The sequence below is a fragment of the Durio zibethinus genome, chromosome 18, assembly GCF_047325235.1.
Source record: "Durio zibethinus cultivar Kanyao isolate XHJ-2024 chromosome 18, ASM4732523v1, whole genome shotgun sequence".
NCBI classification, from domain to species: Eukaryota; Viridiplantae; Streptophyta; class Magnoliopsida; order Malvales; family Malvaceae; genus Durio; species Durio zibethinus.
Window position 1 is genome coordinate 607,793 of NC_143179.1, and position 9,536 is coordinate 617,328.

Here is a 9,536-nt window from a genome sequence, read left to right on the forward strand (position 1 = left end):
TTTTATAAATAAAAATTTTTTATCAGTAATTATTGATGGATTATTGATGGAATATAAAAAAAATTAACTTTTATTAACAAATTATTAACAGAGTTTACTGACGAATTTAATTCTGTCGATAATTCATAAGTAAAACTTTGACGTCAATTGTCATGAATTTTATTGATGAAATTTTTTGTCGGTAAAAAATACCTATGAAATTACCGACAAAAGAATTTTATCATCCCTTTCCATCTTTACTTTTTCTAGTTTCTCTATTAAGAGTATTTCAGCTGTTGATGTCATTTTCTCCAACCTGTACTAGTAAATGAATCTAAACTTCCAATCTGTTGCAGACCACAATAGCAAACTTAATTGAGAGGTTCTATGATCCTCTAAAGGGAAAGATTTTGTTAAATGGGGTTCCTTTACTGGAAATATCATATGAATATCTTCACATAAAGGTAGTCCTCTTTTGTTCTGATATCTCTCAAGTGTCTGTATGGCCTTCATAAAAACTCTAGTCAAGTTCATAACAGAGAACAGACTACCGTAATGCCATTTCAAAATCTGCATTATCTTATATTTAATCAGTTCCAAAATTACAATTTTTCCAATATGTTAATTATAAACAACTTGATCTGCATTTTTATTAAGTAGCTAGATTATATATGTTTCTTTGTTTCAATCTGGAAGAAAGCTATCTTGTAGCAATTTTGTGTCGGAAACTTTACAAAGAAGTCAGGCAATATTGCAGCAACTCAGAGATCAAATATCTAAAGGACTGCCCACAGTCAGAGCTGGTGCAAGGACTGGAATATCGGCAAAATTTAAGGAGGCAGGTGGAGTTGATCTGATAATTTTGTATAATTCAGGACGCTTTGGTACGGCAGGAAGGGTTTCTTTGGCTGGGCTATTGTCCTTTGCTGATGCAAATGCAATAGTCCTTGAGATGGCAAATGAGTACTTCCAGTAAGTTTTAAAATGCTTACATGTGTCGTCAATTGCCATATACACTAGTTAAATCTTTTCCTTTTAAGTACTCTTTTAACATTTGTTTCAAATTTTATTTCTTCAATTGTAAAAGGTAAATGACTGTCAGCTTATTTCTGACTAATTTCAGTGTCACCATTTTTACAATTTCTTTCTGACACTTAGCTTCAAAGACTCATAGGTGGTGAAGGCGGTACCAGTTCTTGCTGGAGTGTGTGCAACTGATCCTTTTCGTTGAATGGATTACTTTCTAAAGGAATTGGAATCAATTGGGTTCTTTGGAGTACAAAATTTTCCAACTGTTGGATTAGTTGATGGTAACTTTAGACAGAATCTGGAAGAGACTGGAATGGGATATGGGTATGCGACTATACCTCAAATGTTTCATTTTGATCATTATGCGGTTACACTTTAGTTGCCTGTATTTTTTGTATTTTATTTAATAGAATTAATAAATAATTTTGTAAAATATTTTACATTCTTTTATAAATAACATGAAGCATTTTTTTTATTTATGTATATTTAGTATTTATGTAATTATTTTAAAAATAAATTAAAAAATTAAAATAAAATAACAAAAATTATAAATATAATATATTAAATATAATTAAAAAATAAAAATTACCAATATATTACTGACAAAATACTGATAAAATTTAACATAAATTACTAATAGATTTTATCATCGATAAATTCTATCGTTAATAATTTTATCGGTAATTATCGACGAAATTTATTAATTAAAATTTTATCAATAATTACCCTCAAGTTTTATTTATTATTAATAAAGTATCATTATCAACTTGTCTAACACCGTCGATAAAATATGTTGATAATACTATTATTGATGAAAAATTAATTTTTATTTATTAAAAATTTTGTCAGTAAAAAGCATTTTTCTTATAGTGATTCCAAACTTGAAGTTTGATTACATGATTGTTACGTAATTATATGATATTTGCTTGGTCGTGACAATATTACTTCTTTTTCTAAACAAATATACAAAATGGCATTTGATCATTAATATTTTCATTAAAATTAGGGTCTTGGATTAATCATACTTGATTTGAAAAATATCATTTGACAAGTTGGAAGCCATACCCTACCCAAATCTAATATGATTTTAAAAGTATCAACACTCTAATATACCAACTTAATCTTAATACCAATAGACTCAAATGAAAATCGACTTAAAGAAATGACTCAAAGATATAAAATATTGTCGTTTATACTAGTTTTTATATTTAAATTTTACTTTAACTAAAAAATGATCATTAATATATATATATGGTATTTTAGAAATTAGATTTAACTTTACTTAATTTTAATTAAAATTTTGTTTAAAATATAAAAAAAGAATCAAAGTAATTTAAATTAAAAATGACCCAAACCACAAAGTAATGTATCCAAAACTACTTCAATCTCAAATTCTAGGACGTGGTCATTGCACAACTTGTCTCGTTGTTAACTCTTCTTTGAAAATATGTAATTTATGAATTTATATTCGATGTATCATATGCATTTTTTTATATTATCAATTAAAATATTATCATTTCCTTAATAAATAAATTTAAAATTTTAAAAGTTCTTAAAAATAAATATCTCTATATTTTAATTATTTAACTTAAGAAAATATTTCTTTTATTTTAAATATTTTATCTTTATTTGTTAACCATTAATTTGATTACCCACCATTATTAATCTTTTAATATTATAAAATTTATGCCCATGAAACCATGCCTGTAACAATCCTGAAACGCAGTGTCACTATAATTTTAACAGGTGCAATCCACGTATGAAAGAGAGGGAAGATCAGCTTTTATCTGTTTTCAGCCCAAAGATAAGTACATTTAAGATTCCTTTTTTGGACTAGTGAGTGCATGTTTTCTTTAGAAATTCACAAAGAACTCTGACTGCCTCACTTTGTGGCCCCTTCCCAATATTAGTACAAAATGACGCCATAAATCATACCATTCTTCCTACAAACACCTTCGCAACAACTCCCAAAAAACCATCTTAGATTTTTCTCTTTCTTTTCCCTGGTAACTTTTGCTTCAAACTTTGATCTGAAAGCAAACAAAAATGGAAGCAAGGGAGCCATTTAATGTCACGGGAAAGACAACTTCAGGAGTCGCTACTCCACACTCACCATGGCATTCACCAGTTCCGTACTTGTTCGGTGGCTTGGCTGCCATGCTTGGTCTCATAGCGTTTGCGCTTCTCATTCTCGCTTGTTCTTATTGGAAACTATCAGGCTACCTTGAGAACGGTGAGGAAGGGCAAGGGGAGAGAGACTTGGAAGCAGGAGAAGGTAAAGGAGAGGAGACCCAGAAAGGAGGCGGCGCACCTGTTATGGAACAAAAGATTCTAGTGATAATGGCCGGAGAAGCAAAGCCAACGTTTTTGGCCACCCCCATTTCTTCTACCAAGTCTTCTTCTTTTGCTGACAAGAGTGAAAAGGGCTGTTGCTGTGAAAAGGGTGAGAAATCGGAGGAGGAAGGAGAGAAGGAGGAGAGTACAGGTGACGATCAGGTGCAAAGTAGGAGCTCAGGGACCCAGCAATTCTCAAATCAGCGGGAGACACGGGAGCATTGATTTTTCTTTCTCCCCTTTATTTTGTAAGAATTCTTTTTTTTTTTTTTTATACTAGGAGATGTTGGGTTTCTCTAGGTGGGTTCCTCTTCTGAAAGAGAGCTTAAAATTCTGCCTTTTGAGTCTTTTTTTCAGGTGGGGGGATTGTCGGTCTGTGTATCAGCCTGCATGTTTGATTGATGTGAACTTACTTTTGTAGCAGCAAACTTTTTTGCCTTGTTTTACTACTTTTTTTGGTCTTTTCTCTTTTTTATAATTCAGGAAATGCAAATTTTTACAAAGATTGAACGGAAGGAAGGAAGAATTTACTGTTCTTCGTTATCAGGATCTCTTCAGAGTTTTTTCGTTAAGTTTTCTCACATTAAATTTTACTAAATCGAATCTAGAAAAACTTCTGGTAGCATATATATATATAGATTTTTGCCATGTTTCCTTTTGCAAAATCCAGAAACTTGCTGTTTGACAGACAAAATTTTGACAAACTGGGGCTCTCCTCAAAGAAAGTCACGTGTGAGGCTATGCTGCTAGGTTTCGTTCTGTGCACGTTCTCTGATGCGGCGTGCTGAAGCTGCACAGCGTTGTCTTGACCATTCTCTCTCTCAAAAATTTCGATTTGGTTCTCTTCAAGTCTGTACTTTGCTCTGCTACTAAAACAGTTCCAACATGTAACTGCAATTCATCAATATCTTCAAATTACAAAATCATCTTGGCTGAATTTATGTGCATTAATAATCCTTGCCTAGTTTGGTGGGTTGAGTCATTTAAAGCTGGCTTTTCCATTTTTTTTTTTAAATTTTATCCAAAGAATCGGATAAAGTTGAATTCATTTGGTTGTTTAATTATATTTTACTTTCACATTTAAAATTTAAATCTCAAACAATGCTTTTTGTGTAAAAAAAAAAAAAAAAACACTAGAGCACGAAATTTAATTTTAGGTTTTAGAGACCAGTGATACACTTTTAGTGGGCAATTTTTATTCCAAAGTGGTTCAAACTCATCAATAATCCACACTTAATAGAGGCTAACCACAATTTGTCGCTAAATTAGCGGTTTCTATTGAAAATGCAATTATATATGGGTGCAACGATCATTGGTACATAGTGATTTAAGAGGTAAGCCATCTAGAGATTATCCATCTACTGTGATACTCTATTCTTCATCGATCGAATATAAGTTCTACCAATGGTTAGTTTACAAATTTCAAACCACAAGTTATTAACAAATTAAATTCTAAATTCGAAGGATTTCTTGATTCAAAGTCCGAAAACTAATATATGCTGACAATTTACATAAGCTTTTGTATTTTACTATCAATTTTTTGGTAATTATTTTTGTAAGAAACGTAAACTGTAAATAAATAATTTAATAAAACAAATTATTCAACCATTAAATTGTATGAGTTTGATTGTATTCAAGTTGTAAATTTTTATGAATTTAATTTAATTTAAAATTTAATTTGATAAATTGGAGGTTTTATTTTATTTATAATATTTGATTTTTTTATTTATATCTTTATTTATCATACCTATATTTATTATAATTTAAATTTTAGATTGTATATTTAACAACTTTGATAAAATTTTACAAATGTGGTCAGTAGTTACATTAATGTGACTAAACTTTAAGAGCCTATTAAGGTAAATCATGATTTCTTTTGTTTATTTTTCTTTGAATAATTAGTCGTAAGTTATTGCACTGCATTTTGCATGGTAATTTCCAAAAAGGTTAAAACAGGTACGATCATAGGAAAAAAAAAATTGCCCAAAACTCAAAAATCTTGTACGAACTTTGAAACAGAAACGAAGAGCCCATAGTTTTCTTCCCTCTCCTTGGTTCATTAACGAATGCCAACTGGCAAGTGTGAGTTGATTTTTGATTCTCTTGTTACTTTTTCAATCATTGATCGCTTTTCATAAAAATTTTCTCATAAGAGAAATTAAGTCATCAGGACGAGTAATGAGACGGAGCAGGGTGAGATTGGAAATAATGATCCAGATAAAATTGATTATATTAATATGAGATTAAAATGTTTGAACGATGATAATAAATATCATTAAATTAAAATTTTCATATAATAAATTAATTTAAATTTTGAATATAATAATTTTTATATTTAATATCCTTAATATCATTAGATTAAATTTATTTATTCACATTAAATTAATAATTAATAATATTTATCTATTTTATTATTTATGTAATTATATAGTTTAATTAATTCTTATATTATGAATATGTTTATTTATTTACTTATTAATTATTATAAAATTTATTTATTACATTAAATTAACATAATTATTTAAACATTTTTAAATAAAATATGAAAAATTAAAAAAATAAAAAATAAAAATTCTAGCGCACTATAAACTAAAAATTAAAAAAAAAAAGCATAAGTAATATAAAAAAATATAGCTACGGTAGAAAATAATTTTTTCACCAAATCTTAAAACTTCAATGTGTTAAAAATAACTTTACCATCGAAGCATTTGGATTTCATTGTGGCCTTTTGATGGCTTTTTAGTTGGTAATTGTATCTCACTGAAATTGCAATGCCATCCAAATCAAGTCTAAAATGAATAGATGTTAAATCATTTACGTGCTTCTTTCTTTTTCTTTCTCTTTTTATGCCATCCAAATCCTTCCCTTCTTCTTTGTCCGTAAATTTTTTCATGAGATGAGTTTTGAATAAGATTTTTAAAATTTAAATCTTATATATGTTCATATTTATAATTATTTTTATTTATTTTTTAGTTTTAAAATATAAAAAAACAATTATAAAAATATTTATTTTTATAATAAATTTAAATTAAACAAAATTAAAATGGACAAATTATCAATTAAACTTGGTTTGACTTAACCATGAACCCCACTATTTGCCAACATCGTCGAGTGCACTTCAGAGGCTCGATCCAACACAGCCCGCAAGAGCCACCCTCTTTTCTATCCAAAAACAAAATTTGAAACACCAAAAATCAACAGCAAGTTAACGACAACAATGCCCTAATTAGAGTTTCAAAAATTACTTAAACCCTTTGACCAAGCCACGAAATGTGCATAATATGCTTTAAAAATTTAGAAATTCTTTCGATGCCTTCTTTTGGACACGTCTTGCTTTTTATACATGCATCCATTTTTTTTATTAAAATATGGATATTTGAATCTTAATATTAAAATTAAAAGTTCAATATTCTATCATCAACTCAGTAACAACTTTTATTGTGATTTTTTTTTTAATTTTGATGCAAACGGGAAAATGTGGATCTTTTCATCAGGAAACTGCGGTAACTCACTGCTTAGCAAACCTGCATACGTCGGAATAGTTAGAAAAGCTCAATGCGCGTTACGGAAATGGCATTACACAGAAATATCCATCAGCGTCAGCATCAGAGAAATTCTTTGCTATAATTCATGCTCGATCATATACATCAACTGGATGGCCTACTGAAAATGATTAAAGACTGCATGTAAACCACATCAACTTCACTCACGACCCACAGTGGTCTAGAGATGACCTTGCACATTGCCAGCAGCCACCAAACTCTGCAAAATTTTGTCCATACTAAGAATCATAGATCAAAAAGATTGGGGGAAAAACACAAAGGAAGGGGGTTCAAACACCCATTTTTTTCGGCAAGCACCAAGCCCTCTCACAAGACTAAGCCAAGTCTCATTCGCCCATCTCCGGAGCCCCAGCATAGTCCCTCAATACCATCCCAGTCCCTGCACTCCACCTGCCAACCCCTTGCAAACACCTTGCCGCTCAGCCGAGCCCCAATACAGACCTTACCCAAGCCATGGGCCTAGCAGCATAGCCTACCTGCCTTCCCGTCACCCGCACCAAGCCCCTCCATTGCATCAACCCAGCCTCTCATCACCGCCTCTTGCACATCTCAGACCCTCACCAATAGAAGGCCACCACCAGCGCACGCACCAAGCCTCGGCCGACCATTCAAACAACCGACCCTGCATTTCAATTTCAAAAACCCAAGCCCCTTGGAACCAGACCCTCTACCCGTTCGCCAGCAAAAGCCCCAAACGGCCCCTTGTTTTCCATATAGCCAGAGTCTTTGAAATCCTCCCATGCTCAAACACCAGCCGCCTCTACCCAAAAAAAAAAAAAAAAACTAACACCAGATCACCAATCCACAACCACCAGAAAAATTACCATACTTCCACAGATCATCATCAAACCCAAGAAAAATACCCAAAAACCTGATACAACCCCATTCAGCCGACCACAGCAACAAACCAGAAAAAAAAAAAAAAACACAGTTCTCCCCGAGGGGAGGAACCACCAGAGCCAAAGCCATCATGCAAACAAAAAATAAAAAACAAGAAAAGAAATCAGTTTCATTTTCTTTAAAAACAAAAAAATCAAATCAGTTTCATTTTTAAAAAGTGAGGAGAAAGAGAGGACTGAGGAGGCCCGTCGAAGCCAGGATTGGCGGCTGAAGAGGCTTTTGGCTGGGGTCGCTGGAAAAGAAAGGAGGCGCAACCGAAAAAGAAGAAGAAGAAAAAAAAAGAGAAAAAGACGTATCGTCGCCGTGATCCGAGGCTGGAAACGAGAAGTGGCGATGGTGTAACAGCCGAAATCTGGGATTTTGAAGAACCTAGTTGTTGGGTTTTTGTTTCTTTTGCAGAAGAAGTTTTTTTTTGTGAAGGGGAAAGGAGTGAGTTAAAAAAAAAAGCACAAAGTTTTATACTTGAAAAAAAAAAAGGAAAGAATCTGCCGAGTCAAAACCAGCTCTCAACTCCGGCCTGTTTCTAATATGATCTATAAGCCCACCAAATTTGGGTCAGTTGGATTCAACCTGGGTTTAGGCTTTAAGGGCCATTGGATTAAAGACCAGCATCAGCTATTGACCCACAATCCATGACCAGCTCCTAAGATTTTATCCGCTGGACCATTTGTTGGAGGTAGCTGGGCTTCAATTTTGGGCTTCGTGGACACATGATTTTGGGTTTTAATGCAGAGGTTTTGTCTGGGTATAATTTTGTTATTTTTTTATTTTGGCTTTTATTACCATGTTTTAGATTATGTCAATAATATTTTTTAAAAAATATGTAATTAAAATAAATAATAATGCTTGTGAAAATAAATATTTTTTTAAAAAATTATTATCATTGGTATTTATTTATATTTTTGTGAAAACTTCTATTGTAGAATGTGATAAAAATTAAATGACTTTTTCAATGATAAGATTCCGAGAAATTTGAATAGTGATTTTTGAGAATTTCTTAAGTGAGAAAATTTTTTTAGAAATATTACCGAAAAATTAAAATATTTAAAATAATTCTCAATATGAAAAATTCTTATTTATTTTTCACTTCTAAAATTGAATTTTTATATAACGTAATAGCATTACAAATTAATCCATGTGCATCATATTAAAAATATATATAATAAATAAAATCTCTAAGAATGAGATCCTAAAGAAGTCTAAGTAGTAATTTTTTAAGAATCTCTAGGTAATAAAATTTATCTAAAATGTCACCAATATATTGGAGCATTTATAATAATTTTCGATAAAAATTTTTCATCCCTTTTTAATAAATAGAATAAGAAATAGAATTTTTTAATATTATCGATATTAAATTATAGTTATCATATCTTATTACATGTATAAATCTTAAAAATAAATATGAACAATCGATAATAAGATATTTAAAAAGTTTGAGTAATGATTTTCGAGAATTCTCTGAGTGAAAATTTTTTTTTCAATATTACCAACATATTAAGTCATTTTAAGATTTTTTTTCAATAATAAGATTTTAGTATTTTTCTCGAATAAAATATAATAATAAAAAAATTATTAAAATTATTACAATAAAAAAATTAAAAAAATTAATTTTAAATACCAAAATTAAAATTATTTTAGTCAAATTAAAAAATAAAATATAATTAATTAATACCGTTTTAAACAGATACTTAGTGAATGTTAATCATTTCATATACATAATCGATTCTCGAA

At 30.5% G+C, this 9,536-nt stretch overlaps 1 pseudogene across 2 annotated transcripts; it reads left to right on the plus strand.

Moving 5' to 3' along the window:
* Positions 1-2,896: 2,896 nt before the first annotated feature.
* LOC111300215 (protein GLUTAMINE DUMPER 2 pseudogene) lies at positions 2,897-4,279 on the plus strand (annotated as a pseudogene). 2 transcript variants are annotated; one of them, XR_016329554.1, is made up of 2 exons: positions 2,897-3,590; positions 4,031-4,279. The product of XR_016329554.1 is annotated as a protein GLUTAMINE DUMPER 2 pseudogene, transcript variant X2 (transcript). The 2 variants fall into 2 exon arrangements; XR_016329553.1 differs by lacking the exon at positions 4,031-4,279 and adding an exon at positions 3,826-3,889 and having other exon boundaries at positions 2,898-3,590.
* Positions 4,280-9,536: the final 5,257 nt, after the last annotated feature.